This window comes from Phacochoerus africanus, chromosome 1 (assembly GCF_016906955.1).
Source record: "Phacochoerus africanus isolate WHEZ1 chromosome 1, ROS_Pafr_v1, whole genome shotgun sequence".
In the NCBI taxonomy this organism is placed as follows: Eukaryota; Metazoa; Chordata; class Mammalia; order Artiodactyla; family Suidae; genus Phacochoerus; species Phacochoerus africanus.
Window position 1 is genome coordinate 38223038 of NC_062544.1, and position 17067 is coordinate 38240104.

The following is a 17067-nucleotide window of genomic DNA, read 5'->3' on the forward strand; positions in this document are numbered from 1 at the left end:
TCCCCTGGGGTTAAGTATAGCGAAGGTTAAGTATAGTGAGTTAGACATAGAAACTCACATATTAATAGCTGCCTAGTATTCTCTAGAGTTTATATACTATCTTTGTACATAAACATAGATGATAAATACATTAAATAGAAAGAGATAGATATAGATAGATAGATAGATAGATAGATAGATAGATAGATAGATGATGGATAGATAGACATAAAAGACAGCTCTAATATTATACATAATCCTAATCCACAGAAGACTTCAAGCTCCCACAAAAATGTACTGGAATGATTTCCATGTACAGTCATAGGAAGTTCCAATCATGGAAGTTACAGTTCAATTTTGCAACTCTTTGGGTCAAAAAGAAAGCACTTTATATTCAGTTTAACTTATATTTGCTAATTACTAAGTTTGATCATCTTTACAATGTTTATTTGGAAGTATTCTCTCCTGTAAAGGGCTTTTTGCCCATTTTTCAATTCTATTTGTCCTTTTCTTCTTAAGTAGCAGAACCTCAGAGTATTAGGAATACCAGCTAACTGCAATTACTTTTATCTGTCATTTGCATTTTTAATTTGTTATAGTATCTTTCACCATAATCTTTCAAAATATTCATATTGTGAAAATTTTTTGCCTCTGCTTTAGGGGTATTAGATCTTTCCTACCACAAAGTTATAAAAATATTTTCTTTTATTATTTTTATTTTTTCAGGTTTTTATTACATTTATATATTTTATCTGTAATATATTTTTATAAATGATATACAATAGTGATTCAAATTTCCTTCTCTATGAATATATAACTATCTAGGTGGTGTTAACAACACCTATTAAATAAATTACTACATTTCAACTGACTTGAAAAATTAACAGTCTTACATTAAGTTCCCAAATGTTCTTTAACCTGTTTCTACTCTCTATCCTCCTCCAATAATCTACTTGTTCAAATCTATATAAATAATATACTATTTTATTATAGCGGCTTGACCACTATATTTTAATATCTGGTAAAACAAGTCCCCATTAGTCATTCTGTTTATAAAGTATTCCTAGCTATTCTTAGATATCCGTTATTCTACTTAAACTTTAAAAAAAAATGTTTAGTTCAAAAATTAAACTATTTTAATTCTTACTAGAATTATACTAAAGTGGTATGTAGATTTGGAAGCACTGATATTTCACTAGAATAGTTTCCTCTCAAAAATGTATATTGTACATATTTACAATATATATACAGTGCTTAATGATTATATCATGTTTTCTGGTCTTGAATGATGGCTTATCATCATAGAAACTTTGCCTTACTTATAAATTTATCCCTAATATATTTTGTCTTCCATGATAAGTATGAACTCCTTTGCAGTTTTAGAGGAAAGCAATGTTAGAGTGTATTTGTCTTCATATTCAACCATCTTCTTTGTTATATTATTAAATTAATAGAGTGTCAAATGTTTCTAAAGTAGTATTAATTATTTCTTTCAGCATTTATAATATGTCATTTTGAAGACTTATTGACTTGATTTTCATTTCAAAACAAGGTTAAGTAATACTGATGGCCAAAGATATTATCTCCTTCTTGATTTGAGTAGAAATGGCTTTAATAGTTCACTGTTCTATAAACTGTTCTTGGAATGTGGTAAAAAGTTTTATCATATTTATTTATCTCTCCTTATTCTTGTTTAACTTAAGTGTCACTTTAGATCAAAAACATTTGCTGAAATTAATGAAATATTTTCTCTAAATTGGAAGAAAACTATGTAAAATACTCTAAGTAAGCTTTATATGACATAAAATTCTCTTTTTTAAATTACTGACATAATGAGTTATGTTGATAAATTTCCTATTGTTGAATCACAAATGTATTCCTGGAATAATCCCTATACTATCCTTTAAACACTCTATTGGATTTGATTTACTATTCAGAATTTTCATCTGTATATGTATGTGAAATTAGTTCATAGTTTTTTATTACTACCTTTATTAAGACTTGGTAAGGAAATTATGTTAGCTTTATAAAATTAAATAGGATGATTTACATCTTTGTATGGTCCACACAGTGCTTAGTTATTAAAGTCTATAAATAATTCAGCTTTTAAAACAACATGAGTATAATGTCTGTAATGATAAATTTTCATTCCCTTTCCTATCTTGATGAATTAAGACTTAAATATTAAGAAAATGCCTTAAGTACATCAAAGGCAGAATATAAGTACAATAAAAGTGAAAAAAAACTTAGAGGTCAATATCTTGTTATAATTGGTGTGTAAAAAGACAAACTTCAGACATACTGTTCAATTACTGCTGAATTCCAATTTTATAAATTATACAATTTGTAATACGTAGCCTCTAAGGTAGTCTGCTTGCACAAAAAACTCCTCTTGACTGTTATTTGAGTGTGGGCTGGACCTAAGGAACAGAATATTGCAAAGGTAATGAGCTATTCCTTCTGAGATTTGGTTATAAAGAGATTGGCTAGCATCCGGTGCACTGTCTCCCATTCTCTCTCTCTCCCTCTCCATTTTCTTCTCTCTTATTCCTTCCCCCATTTCCTCTTTCCATTTGGGAAATAGAATGCTGCCCTGTGGAGAGTCCCACATAGTGAGGAACTGAAGTCTCTGGTCCACAGTCAGCCAGGACTTGAGGCCTGCTGACAATCATGTTAGGAGGATACCAGAGGCTTCTGGGTGACCAATAAATAGATTACTCTGATAAACAGGCTTTTATGTTCTGATTTCCCCATCACATAATTATAAATTTATACATTTTTACAACTGGGGACTTTTTATAAAATTTCAGTATACATGTGGTTTGACTAATTCTACTACTCCTTTATTATTGTGACTTATACCTAACAGTTTTTCACCATTTTCCCCTGAGTATAATCTCTTAGAAAAATAATTCCTTTTCTCAAGAGCTGAGAAGTCAGAGATGAAATAAAGTTTTAGGTATCCCTTCACAGGAGATGGATTGTGGTGACATGTCAGCACCAGGGTTTCCATCTTCATATAATCACCTAAAAACACTAGGTCAATAAAGAAAGCATTCAAGAAGAAAAGAATTTTCCTGCCCTTTCTGTTGACTTTCCAGCACTGCACACTCACATAGAGACACAAATACACACACACAGACACAAAGACACACACACACACACACACACACACACACACACGCATGCTGTTCTAATCAATCAGTATGCCACAGAACTTGGTGTGGCTCTAAAAGGTGATATATGACCCTGACTTATTAGAATGTCATTTTTATATTTGTTTACCCAAAAGAGTGACAGCAAAATTATACTTAAAACATTTTGTTTTTTAATAAGAAGTTTAATAAGATTCCGTCTTAATTCTTGATGTCAGCCAGTATATGCTCCCTAATCATAGCCTTGATCTAACTCCAGTTGACAAAACAGTGATGAAAGACAAGAAACAATTAGCCCTTTTTAGTAAAGGAAACACAATGCTTTTAAGAAACTAAAGCACAGAAAATGATAATAGAGACAATTATATCACCTGTTTCATCTTATTTTTTAATCTAGTACTTTCTTCTAAGCTACTCTTCTAAGCTACTTTTAACAATTTAAAATTTGAAAGTTTGACAATTAAAAGGTAAAAACACATCCTGGCTACAAAAAGATTATCACATTTTCAGATTAGTGAGATGATTTTTAAGCTCAAAAATTTTCCTAAATACAAAATTTTAAAATAAGTTTTACATTTAACATCTAATTGGCCTAAAATTAAACCAAACTCTGCTGTGGCCTTATCATATGACTAGACTCCAGTCTCCAATCTCATGAAAATGAGTCATTAAGCCCTGGGTATTCTATATGAGCTGACAGGAGCAGGTCAAGAGAAAGAAGTAAATATGATGAAAGCAGGGATGTTACCCAAGCCTGTTCAAAAATCTCTAATTGCACTAGGAATAACTAGGAGTGCCTCCTGTGAGATTTCATAAAGGGTATGCTGGATGATAAAAAGAAAATCACTAATTTTGCTTTGCTATGCTCTTCTGAAAAGTTGATGGCAAGAAATACTGGGTTGGGGGTATGGGAATGCATGTTTAAGTCCTTTTTCCCCAGAGTGTGTCTATCTTTCGTATCATCAATTTAAGTGATTCTATCACACAGCTGAATTCCCTGGCTTGTACAAGGTGCAGACAAAAATAGCTAAGTTTTAAGAATCCAGGCTATTTGATGCTACTTGCATTTACCCAAATCATTTTTTGGCTTAGATTTGTTCTAGTGCTTAAAGGAAAATCTTAGTAAGGATTATATAAAAGCAAAAGTCTGAAACTTAGGTCCTCCCTCATAGACGAATAAAATTCTCCCAAATGATTACGTGTTTGGGGGCGAAAGGGGGAGGGTCTTCATCAGGCACATCAGAAAAACACAGCCCTTATAATTCAGTGAAAAATAGATGCTGTGTCTCCTAGGAGGAAAAACACAGTAATTCCAGAGGATGAGAATTTCCAGCTGGGTCCAGGCAATCTCCCCCCATCATGGCACTGCTAGCCCTGGCCACTCTGCCTGCTGCTGAGGCGATGACAACAACTTCAGAAGTAAACAGATTCAAGCAAGCAAACAACAATCAATTAATAAATATGTAACTCAAAGTCCTCAGCACCATGCCTGGCACCAAGGAAGACACAGAGAAAGAATTAAAACTCAAGAAGCTTGTAACCACCCAATGGAAAAATGAATTCCTTTGACCAAGAAAGGTAAATTAATTATGGGAAATTCCAGAGCAATTTAAAAAAAAAAAGGCCCTCAGACTATGGTTTGATTTTGTCATCTTGAACAAATCAGTAAACTCTGGGACTCTATCTCCTACAGAAGAAATAAAGGAGAGTGGGTTACAGTATTTTCCCTAAAAATTTAATGATTCTATGAATTAAGTTATGTTATAGACCCCTGAAGTACAACACAATATTTAGACATGTAAACTCTGTAGTTAAGACAATCGTGGCTTAACATGTAGCCCAGGGAATTCTACTCAATATTCTGTGATAATCTACATGGCAGAAGAATCTGAAAAAGAATGGATATATGTATATGTATAACTGAATCACTTTTCTCTACACCTGAAACTAACAAAATATTATAAATCAACTATTTTAAAAACTGTTTTGGCTCAAATTCTGACCCTGTGACTTACTGTGAAAACTTGAATAAGTAACTTAACCCAGCTAACCTTAAATTTCCTCAGCCATCAAGTAGGGATATTAATAATAATATTAACATCATTGTATAAGGAGGCTTAAAGAGATAATGCATATTGTGAGAGTTAGCTATTGCTACAAAACAAACCACTCAAAATCCAATGGCTTAAAACAATAGTATGTATTATTTATTGTTTAATTTGAAGGAACATCTGGGCATTTCCATTTTGTGAGTCAAGCTTGCAAAGAGAGTCTGCAATTAGTTATGGATTGATATCTTGCATAATTGGAAGTCAAGTAGTATAAAGTCGCCTAGGATAGTCTTAGCAAGGGAGACTTCCTCTCTTCTAGAGGGATCTATCTTCCAGCACATATACCAAGCTTGTTCACATGGTGATGGTGCCAGTGGGGTGGTTATAAGAAGGATGGTGAAAGCACACAAAGCCCCTTGAGGCTTTCACTCAGAACTGGGACACTGCCATCTCCATTGCAATCTACATTTTAAAGCAAAATGCAGGATCAGCCTAGATTCAAGGGATGGAAAAATAAATTTCACCTCTTAGTCGATAAGTAGGTATGGATACCTGGGGGATGTTGGGAAATGATTGAAGAATCAAGACTCTATCTGCAAATGATCTACTACATTAATAAAGTACTTAAAGTGTCTGAGGCTTCAGGAAACATCATCATTACCAGTACTAGTTGTTAATAAAATTCAGAGATTAAAAATCATAGATCAACTCACATATATGAGATCAGACCTAGAAGTCCTAAATTAGTAAGAAACAGAATTTTATTAGGTGGGAAGTGGGCAACATAGAGCATAAAGACTGAGTGAAGGCTGGGGAAGACTGGACAATGTAGGGGATGGTACTGGATGTTGGAAGAATGTCAGGAATTATCAGAAAGGAGAGGAAGACTATGACAGGATCCAAGCGCTTGAGTGGTCTCTTTGAGTGTCTCTACCAAATTAGGGTTCTAACTTGCCAACCTGTCCTCCAGCCTTTTAACTGCCTGTACTAAGAAGACAAATATTTGGAAATCAATAAGGCTGCAAATAGTTCACTAATCTAGGCCACTTCCCAGCAAATAATTAAAAGAAATAGCCTAGACTAGCTGTAGATCTTATACTGAAAAGCAAATGCAAAGAAATCTGCTCCAGAACCTCCTGGAAGAGATGTTTCTGTGTTTTGTCTGCAATTAATGACATTAACAGGAAGATTTTCAGCCAATAGAAGAAAAAATCTGGGAGAAGAAAAGTTTTTTCCATGTCTCTCCTCCAGAAACAAAAATGTAATTCTAAGAACCAATCAAGATGCATGCTTTTTCTTTTTCCCTCAACACTTGGCAACATATTGTAAGGGGTAGGGATGAAAAGAAAAAATAGCCAAGGATCATAGTCTTTTGACTAGATTCCATGATACAATCAATAATTCTTAAACTCATTTATATTCAAGTCCATATTGGTGACATATTTTTCCAAACATGAACATGACAGAATCCTCACTCCTGAGATGTTTGTGTTCTTACCCTCAGATGTAGAAAACAACCAGGAATGATGGATAATCCTTTGAACATTGATGAGCCCTCAATATGAACAACATCAAACATATTGTAGTAACCAGAAATGCTTGTTTTATCCAAATTAGGCATTGTTTCAAGCTACATTTCCAACTCTACTTCTGCTTATGTGCAGTCTAGTACAGTGAAATAAAAATCAGGGTATAAAGATGGGGATCGTGGGTTTAAAACTTGACTCTCATGCTGGAAAAGTCTGCTGTACTTCTTTTTTTATTACTCAGTGAGTTTATTACATTTATAGTTGTACAATGCTCATCACAATGCAATTTTATAGGATTACCATCGCACAACCCCAGAGCATCCCCCCACCCCTGAACTGTCTCCTTTGGAAACCATGTTTTTCAAAATCTGTGAGTCAGTATCTGTTCTGCAAAGAAGTTCAGTCTGTCCTTTTTTAAGATTCCACTTGGGAGTGATAGCATTTGATGTTGGTGTCTCGTTGACTGACTTCACTTAGCATGATAATTTCTAGGTCCATCCATGTTGCTAAAAATGCCAGTATTTTGTTCCTTTTAATGGCTGAGAAATAATCCATTGTGTATATGTACCAAATCTTCTTGATCCACTCCTCTGTCGATGGACATTTAGGTTGTTTCCATGTCTTGGCTATTGCAAATAGTGGTGCAATGAATATTGGAGTACATATGTCTTTTCGAGTCATGGTTTTCTCTGGATAGATGCCCAGGAGTGGGATTGCTGGATCAAACGGTAGCTCTATGTTTAGTGTTCTGAGGAATCTCAATACTGTTTTCCACAGTGGTTGCACCAGTTTACAATCCCACCAACAGTGTAACAGGGTTCCTTTTTCTCCACACCCTCTCTAGCACTTATCATTTGTAGACCTTTTGATGATGGCCATTCTGGCTGGTGCAAGGTGGTACCTCATAGTGGTTTTGATTTGCATTTCTCTAATCATGAGTGATGCTGAACGTCTTTTCATGTGTTTTTTGTCCATCTGTATGTCTTCTTTGGAGAATTGTCTGTTTACATCTTCTGCCCATTTTTTGATGGGGAGTGTTCTAATTTGGTATTGAGTGGTAGGAGGTATTTATAAATTTTGGAGATTAATCCCTTGTCAGTCAATTCAATTGCAAAGATTTTTTCCCATTCTGTGGGTTGTCTTTTTGTTTTGTTTAGGGTTTCCTTTGCTGTGCAGAAACTTTTAAGTTTAATTAAGTCCCATTTGTTTATTTTTGTTTTTACTGCCGTTCCTCTAAGAAAGAGGTGGATCTGAGAAGATGTTGGTGTCATTTATGTTGGAGAGTGTTTGGCCTATGTTTTCCTCTAAGAGTTTTATAGCATCTAGTCTTATATCTAGGTCTTTAATCCATTTTGGGTTTATTTTTGTGTATGGCATAAGGGAGTGTTCTAATTTCATTCTTTTACATGTGGCTATCCAGTTTTCCCAGCACCACTTATTGAAGGGGCTGTCTTTTCTCCATTGTATATTCTTGCCTCCTTTGTCATAGATTACTTGACTGTAGGTACATGGGTTTAATTCTGGGCTTTCTATCCTGATCCACTGATCTAATATTTCTGTCTTTGTGCCAGTACAATATGGTTTTGATGACTGTTGCTTTGTAGTATAGTCTGAGATCAGGGAGGCTGATTCCTCCAGCTCCATTTTTCCTTTTCAGGATGTCTTTATTGTACTTCTTTAGGCATTAGTTTGTTCATCTGTAAGTTAGGGAGCAGTAGTAATAAAAATTTGTTCTAAAATAAGTTCTTTATTGTATAGAAATTGCTATACAAAGAAAATTTAATACCAAGTAAATAGCTAGCACCATGCTATATAATAATAATTCAGAGATAAATAAAATATGGACTTTGTCCCAAGGAACTTAAAGGCTTTTTGAGAAATGCTGATTATAAAACAAGACACGAGAAATGGTAACAAATTGTTATGAAGATCCAAAAGAGAGATTAATTAAGAAAGGAAGAAGATGAGAGAGTAAAAATATAACAAATAAGATGTTATACATGAGTTCCCATCATGGTGCAGTGGAAACGAATCTGACTAGGATCCATGAGGACAGGTTTGATTGCTGGCCTCCCTCAGTGGGTTAAGGATCAGGCATTGCCATGAGCTATGGTATAGGTTACAGATGTGGCTCAGATCTGGCATTGCTGTGCCCATGGTATAGGCCAGTGGCTACAGTTCTGATTCAACCTCTAGCCTGGGAACCTCCATCTGCTGTGGGTGCTCTAAAAAAAATAAATAATAAGATGTTACATATAAACTGAGCCTTAAGGAGTGACTAGAAATTTGGCTAATAAGCCAAGATTTTGGCAAGCTCATCAAGGACTAAAGTTAGGAGACGGCAAAAGTACTTGGGGAATAGAGAGGTGGCATTGGGTCTAGAAAAGGGGGTACATGGTAATAAGAAGTGGGAGATAAGTGCTCCCCTCACAGTGAGGTTATGAGGATATTTTTAAAAATATCGTTGTGAAAAAGAGTCAGGGCTGTGGTTTTTAGTCATGTGGAGCCATCAAAGCTTGGTGAGCAAGAAAGAAAATAATAATACCTTAATTTTAGGAGGAATTTTTTATTTTTTAATTTTTTTGGAGACAGTGTAAAGGACAAACTGAAAAACCCAAACTGTGTATATGAGTAAGGATTATTTTTTGGCACTAGTCTGGATGAGGAATGATGGGACACTGGACAGAGCAAGAGATGGGGGCATGGTTGTTTGATAAAGTGGTTGAACTGGAGAGCACCCTCAGGGGAAAAGGAAATGAACTTCATAACTGATTGAAATCAAAGTGAGTGAAATCAAAGATGACTCAGAGGCTTCCACTGGGGGAATTGTGTGGATAGCGGTGCCATTAACCAAGACACAATGCCCAGAAATAAAGATGTATTTTGGAAAAGGAAGAGAATGAGTTAAATTTGGGGTAAGTTGAGTTTGACAAGCCAGCAGGATATCCAGATGGAAATGTCCAGAAGACTGGGCACAGATGCAAAGTGAGCAATTTACTTTGCCTTTCTTTCCTCCACTGCAAAATGGATGGGATATTGCTTGCCACTTCTCTCCAAGGACCGTGGAGAGGATTAATGAGGCAGTGTTCACATTTATTCCACACCAAGGATCAATGAGAGCTTGGCAAAGTATTAGGTTGAAGCCCATTATGCTAACTTGAAAACAAAGCAGCTTTGGTATGAAAGTCATTGAAAGAGAAGAATGAAACCTGCAAGCCCACTTCGTAGGATATAACTGTACTTCAAGCAGCCAGTCAAGACACAGCCTTCATGTGTGGGCACTAGCCTGCTGCCAGCTGAAGGCAAGGAAAGTGAAGCAGCCTATTGTCTCATTTTCTTTTTGAATTCCTTCCCAAAGCCACCGGGACTCAACCCAAATGTGGGCTCAGGAATTAAATAGATCCTTACAATGCTTTCTTGTGAAACTCATTTCACAGTTTCTTCCATCATCATTAAAAATGATTTCTGGAGTAGGCTTCTGTTAGCTGTCTCTGTCCTATAAAGGGATAACTTTGTTTTGCAAATAAGCTCCACAAACAGCTGATATCATATGAAGTTTGTTTCTCTTATATCATTCATTATGATAATCTTCAGTTACATCTATGTTGCGGTAAATGGCATTATTTCATTCTTTTTGTGGCTGAGTAATACTAGAAAACAATCTTATGGTTACCAAAGGGGAAAGGAGGGGGGACAATAGGAGTTTGTGGTTAACAGATATACACTACTCTATATAAAATATATAATAAAGAAGGACCTACTATATAGCACAGGGAAGTATATTAACTATCTTGTAATAACCTATTATATATATATATTCTTGTCCAGATTCTTTTCCATTATAGTTTATTACATCATAGGTTTCATAACTATCTATAGATATAAAATCAAATCACTTTGTTGTACAACTGAAACCAATACAACATTGTAAATCAACTATAATTCAATTTAAAATTGAAAACAGAAAAGTTCCCATTGTGGCACAGTGGAAGCAAATCCAACCAGCATCCAAGAGGATGTGGGTTAAATCCTTGGCCTCACTGAGTGGTTAGGGGATCCGGCATTGCTGAGAGCTGTGGCGTAGGTCACAGACGTGGCCCGGATCCCATGTTGCTGTGGCTATAGCATAGGCTGGCAGCTGCAGCTCCAATTCAATCCCTAACCTGGGAACTTCCATATACCACAGGTATGGCCCTAAAAAGTGAAAAAAATACAAACAAAAACAAACAAGAAAAGAATAAAAAGGAAAGGAAAAGAAGAGTAACTTTGTGTTACTGCCTACATGTCAGTGATTAATTGGCAGCACTGAGGTCAGCAGGTAACATATACTTGAGACCACTACCAAGCCAGCAGCTTGTACCTGAGATGTTTCTTCTAAAAATATGGACTCAGGAATAGAATTGTGCCTAGTCATAAAATGGCAACCTTCCAGAACAGTTCAAAACCGTTAAATTCACAATTTCCTCTTCCTATATTTCAGAGCGGGCAGAAAAACAAAACACAGAAATGAGAGATATAGGATATAGTAGAAAAAACACACATCTTTTGAGGGTTTTGACAGTTCTGATCTCCAATTTGACACTTACTGTGTCCCTTGGTGCTGGTCTTTCTGGGTCTCAGTGCCCTTAACTGTAAAGCGCGGTGTCATGAGGAGTGAATTCTTTCCACTTGCTATGTGAGCAACCTAGTGCAGACTACCAAGACTCTGCTTCAGTTTTCTCATCTATCAAATGAGGATAATACTACCTGACACAGTTTAGGTAAGAGTTGGATGAAATAAAATTAGTCTTTAGCCTTGGGTCTGATACATAGTAATTGCTAAATAAATGGCAGTTGTTATACTGCTGGCAGTGGTGCTACTGCTGCTGGTTTGATAATATAAAGCAAATGGCTCTTTGAATATTCTCAATAAATGTGAATTTAACTACGGAATGTGAGTGGGGATATCATTATCAATAGCTCTGGTGTGATTCAGGGTATAGTATATATCAGTGGTCTTTTTAAACAGGAAAATAAGTCACCAAAGGATAGCCCTGGATGGATACAAGTATCAAATTAGCTAATTTGCATTGGCTGTGAATGAGGAAGCCTATTAAAGCTGGATATTTTAAAACTCTAAAATAAAATTGAAATTTGAGATTAAAAAATAATGATGGTAGAGTCAATTTCTTCATCCCCAGTAGTGGTCTCCCAGCTGCTCACAGTGAGGATTTTCATAGAAGGCCCAGGGAGCCACTCTTAGTCTCATCTTAGGAAAATTCCTGAATATTAGATATAAATAATGTTGGGGGTATTCTGAGGGCCTGAGAAAATCAGCAGAGATGAGAAGACAAAATGAAATGCCTCCAAACTTCCATTCCAGTGGTTTCAGGAACAGATAGAGATTTCTGTGAAAGTCAGAATGACTTTCTTTTGTAATAATTTTCCTCTCTTTCCTTGAAACACAGGTACTTTCTTTTCTGATACTGTATTTGTGGCCATGTTGGCACTTTACAATAACTAATTTTTTTTTAATGGTTATATTCACAGCACATGGAAGTTCCCAGGCCACCAAAGATGCAGCAACACCAGATCCTGTAACTGACTGTGCCAGGCTGGGGACTGAACCTCCACAGCCACAGAAACCCAAGGTACTTCAGTCAGATTCTTAACCCACTGCACCATGGAGGGAACTTCTAACGTAGCTAAATCTTATAATCATTAACGACAAGGTCATTTGAGAAAGAATCAGGAAGTAGGAAAGGAAAATGATTGTCTCTCTCATTCCTTTCCTGAGGTTCAAGTTGTTGGAACTACAACAAACCTTCCCTTGTTCTCCAATCCTAAGTCTACCACTAATCAGGAGCAGATTCAGCAGCTGTTTCTTAAGACTGCTGATTCTGCATATGTGCCTAATTTTAGAGTTTCTCAAACATCCCTTGCCATTGCCTTCACCATCCCTTGGCACCTAGGGTTATTCATCCTGTGCCTCAGAGAAGACACAGTAATCTATATATCCCTAGGAAACAGAAATTTATTGTTTCAACTCCTGGGCGTAGCTACTCTAGTCCCTAGAAAAAAAGTGTAATTGCTCTTAATGATGTAGATTTTTGCTTAATTTTTATTACATTTCTTTCCTTTTTTCTTTTCTTTTTTATGGCTGCCTATGGAAGTTCCTAGGCCAGGAAATGAATCTGAGCCACAGCTGCAACCTGAGGTACAACTGCAGCAACAGCCAGATCCTTTAATCTATTGCATTGTGCTGGGGATCAAACCCACACCTCCATAAGCTGCTGCAGACAAGTTCTTAATCTACTGTGCCAAAGAGGGAACTCCTATTATTTATTACATTTCATTAGAATTTAGAGGAAGTGGTCCACATCTCTCTTCCATTGAACCTCTCCTCCTGCCCCTCTAAAGACAGAATTTTAAGTAGGATGGCATCCAGAGAAAGAAGGAAATATGTACATTAGAATAAGCCTTTCTTATCACCTCTTTAAGCCATACCATGGGCACCAGGATTTATTTCATCTCTTTATAGAACCTATGCTAGTTATATGGAAGAAAAAACTGGCCATAATCACAGCAATGACTAGAATTCCAGCCAAACAAATTAGTGTCAAGCACCCTAATGTAAGTTGTACGTGTGAGTGGCAAAGAACCTGCAATGGAAACAGGAAAATTTAGATCAGATTCAAAATCAGTCTCATACTTAGGATGTATTTTATTATATATGTTGTGAAAACTAATCTTACATGCAGGATGTCAATTTCTTTGATTAACTAATCTGTTGCCTTGCTGAATAGAGGAGTGAAATAAACATATAGAAGTGTTCACTTTGATTTCCATTGTTAGCACCAGAGTTTCAAGGTTAAGATGCTGCCTTTTATTTTAGCACAATATTGCCATAAAAGTTGTAACACTTTCAAAGGTGATTGTGCAGTTGGCCAATTAACTGCTGTGGAGGCTAAACTTTTCACTGATTATTTTAATAATTAATATTTTCACACATAAACTTACTCTAAAGGATATCAATACTACAAATGATTTGTAAAAATATAAATTCAGTTGACTACATTAAAATATTGCTGCCGAATTCTAGATTTCATAAAAACAAAATTAAGAAGAATTATTATGCAAGGTGAAAGTGCCTGGAAAGACCAAGAAGTATAAAAATATTAGCATATTAGCACAATGTTCCTCAAAAAGAAGTGTATTATAAATTTTTTCAGACCTAGTCTCCAAACTGGATTTTTAAGGTAGGTTAAGAAAAAGTCATATGCAATAAAACCATTATGATAACAATTGTAAAAACCAAAAATGTGAAAATAAATGAAAGTCATCTATCATTTATGGTTAAGAACATAATCTTAAAGTAAGAAATATGTCTTATAACTGATTAAAAATTGCAGCACTGAGATTCATGGCAACCAAAGAAAAAAGGAAATCATTTGCTCAGGAGACAGAATTTTACCTAGCATTAAACTCTAGGAGGAATTTAAAGAATTTTCTTTATGTAAAGAATATTCAGGGAGTTCCTACAGTGGCTCAGCAGTTAACAAACCTGACTAGGATCCATGGGGGTGCAAGTTTGATCTCTGGTCTCCCTCAGTGGGTTAAGGATCCAGTGTTGCTGTGTGCTGTGGTGTAGGCTGCAGACGTGGTATAGATCCTGTGTTGCTGTGTTGCTGTGGCTGTGGTGTGGGCCATGTATGACTAATCCACAGCTAACATTATACTCAATGGTGAAAAGCTGAAAGTATTTCATCTAAGATCAGGAACAAGACAAGTATGCCCACATTCACCACCTTTACTCAACATAGTACTGGAAATCCTAGATACAAAAATAAGACAAGAAAAAATCACAGGATACAAAGTTAATATACATATATATGTTGCATTTCTATACACTAATAATGAATTAGCAGAGAGAGAAATTAAGAAAACAATCATATTTATAATTGTATCAAAAAACAAAATACTTAGGAACAAATCTAACTAAGGAGGTAAAAGACCTATATTCAAAAACCATAAGACAAAAAGAAATTGCATATGATACAAACAAATGGAAAGATATACCATGCTCATAGGTTGGAAGAATTAATATTGTTAAAATAAACTTACTATTCAAATCAATATACACACTCAATGCAATTTCTATCAAAATGGTGATGGCATTTTTCACAGTGCTAGAATAAATAATTCTTAAGTTTGCGCAGAAACACAAAAGACCCTGAGTAGCCAAAGCAATCTTGAGAAAGAAAACAAAATTGGAGGTATTACACAACCTGATTTCAAAATATACTACAATGCAACATTAATCAGAACAGTATGGTACCAGTACAAACACATACACATATATCAGTAGAACAAAACAGAAAATGCTGAAATAAATTCAAACTTATATGGGCACTTAATCTATGACAAAGGAGGCAAGAATAAACACCAAGGAAAAGACAGCCTCTTCAATAAATGGTCTGAGAAAATTGGACAGTGACATGCAAAGAATCAAACTAGACTACTCTTTCACGTCATGCATGAAAATAAATTAAAAATGGATTAAGTATTTAAATGTAAGACCTGAAACTATAAAAGTTCTAGAAGAAAACATAGGCAGTATACTCTTTGACATAGTTCTCAGTAACATGTGTTTGGATATGTCTCTTCAGAAAAGGGAAACAAAAGCAAAAATATGCAAATGGAACTACATTAAGCTAAAAAGCTTTTGCACAGTGAAGGAAACTAACAACAAAAGGAAAGACCACCTACTAAATAGAAAAGATATTTGCAAACAATATATCCAATAAGAGTATAATATTCAAAATATACAAAGAACTCATACAACTCAACATCAAAGAAGCACTACAATTAAATGTTCAGGGGACCTGAACAGATATTTTTCCAAAGAAGACATACAGAAGGCCAACAGGCATTTGAAAAGATGCTTGACTTCACTAATCATGAGGGAAATGCAAATAAAAACCACAGTGAGATATCACCTCATACATATTAAAAGGGCTATCATCAAAAGAACAACAAAAGTATGTTGGCAAGGATGTAGAGAAAAGGGAACCCTCATGTGCTATTGTAAAATGGTGTAGCCACCATGGAAAAAGAGTATAGGGGTTCCTCAAAAAATTAAAAATAGAACTACCATACAATCCAGCAATTTCACTTAGTTAATTATTTGAAGAAAACTAGAACACTAATTTGAAAAGATATACATACCCTTGTTTTCACTGCAACATTATTCACAATAGCTAAGATATGGACGTAACAGAAGTGTCCAGCAAGATGGATAAAGAAAATGTGGTGTAAATATATGTACATGTATACAACGGAATATTACCCAGCCATAAAAAGAGAATTAGTACCATTTGCAAAAACTTGGATGAACCTAGACGGTATTATGCTGAGTAAAATAAGTAAGACAGAGAAAGAAATATATTGTATAATTTCACTTATACGTGCAATCTAAAAATCAACAAAATATGACAAAATATAGGCAGAGATAGATACAGAGAACAAACAGGTGGTTTTCAGAGAGGAGAGAGTGAGAGGAGTAGAGAAACAGCTAAGGGAGATTAAGAGGTAAAAACTTTCAGTTACAAAATAAATGTATCATGGGTATGAAATGAACAGTGTGGGGAATATAGTCAATAACAACATAACATCTTTGTATGGTGACAGATGGTAACTAACTTATTTATCATGGTGATTATTTTTTAAACATGTAGAAATATGTTGTGTGCCAGAAGCCAACATACTGTTGTAGGTCAACAATACTTCAAAAACAGACAAACAAGGGATTCATACAAAAGAAAATGCATAAGGAATGATTGGCCAGTGAGGACCTGCTGTACAACACAGGGAATTCTACCCAATATTCTTTGATAATCTATATGGGAAAAGAACCGGAAAAAGAATGTATGTCTATATAATCAAACAACCAAGCAGAAATTATCACAGCATTGGAAATTAACTATACTTCAATAAACTTTTTAAAAAAATGAATTTGTGGTTACCAGAGGCAGACGGTGGGGGTAGGTGGAATTGGATGTAAGTGGTCAAAAAAATAAACTTCCCATTATAAGATAAATAAGTACTAGGTGTGTAATGTACAATAAGATAAATATAATTACATTTTAATGACATATGAAACTTAAGATAGTAAATCCTAAGAGTTCTCATCACAAGGAAAACATTTTTTTCTATCTCCTTAATTTGGTATCAATATGAGATGAAGACTGTTCACTAAAATTATTGTAGTAATCACTTCAGCTGGTATGAAGTCAAATCATTATGCTGTACACCTTAAACTTAAACTTATACAGAGCTATATGTACATCAATTATATCTCAATACAACTGGAAC